This window comes from Octopus bimaculoides, chromosome 10 (assembly GCF_001194135.2).
Source record: "Octopus bimaculoides isolate UCB-OBI-ISO-001 chromosome 10, ASM119413v2, whole genome shotgun sequence".
Taxonomy (NCBI): Eukaryota; Metazoa; Mollusca; class Cephalopoda; order Octopoda; family Octopodidae; genus Octopus; species Octopus bimaculoides.
The window spans coordinates 31,659,763-31,660,332 of NC_068990.1; positions in this window are offsets into that span (position 1 = coordinate 31,659,763).

The window sequence follows — 570 nt, forward strand, 5'->3', positions numbered from 1 at the left end:
ATATATATATATATATAGTTCAAAAACACAATAACAAAAAAACAAAAAAACAACAAGGTGAGGACGTGATATGGATAGTATTATTGGACGCTCAGTGATGGCGTGTGGCTTTGTGGTTAGGGTATTCGCTTCACGATCTTAAGGTCGCGAGTTCAATTCTCGGCGACGCGTTGTGTCTTTGAGCAAGACACTTTATTCTACGTTACACACAGCTGACAAAAATGAGTAGTACCTGTATTTCAAAGGGCCAGCTTTGTCACACTCTGTTTCACTCTGAATATCCCCTGAGAACTAGGTTAAGAGTACACGTGTCTGTGTAGTGCTCAAACAATTACACGTTAATTTCATGAGCAGTCTGTTCCGTTGATTTGATCAACTGGAAACCTCGTCGTCGTAACCGACGGAGTGCCAAGACATCTATCGATATACATATATCAAAAATATCGCTATCAATCTAGAGTAATAATTTGTAGTTTTGAAATCAGTAGTTCTTTGACTGCTATTTCTGAATTCTTAGTATGTTGGAGAAGCAGGTTACTGTCAATCTCTATATATTTATGATTACATATA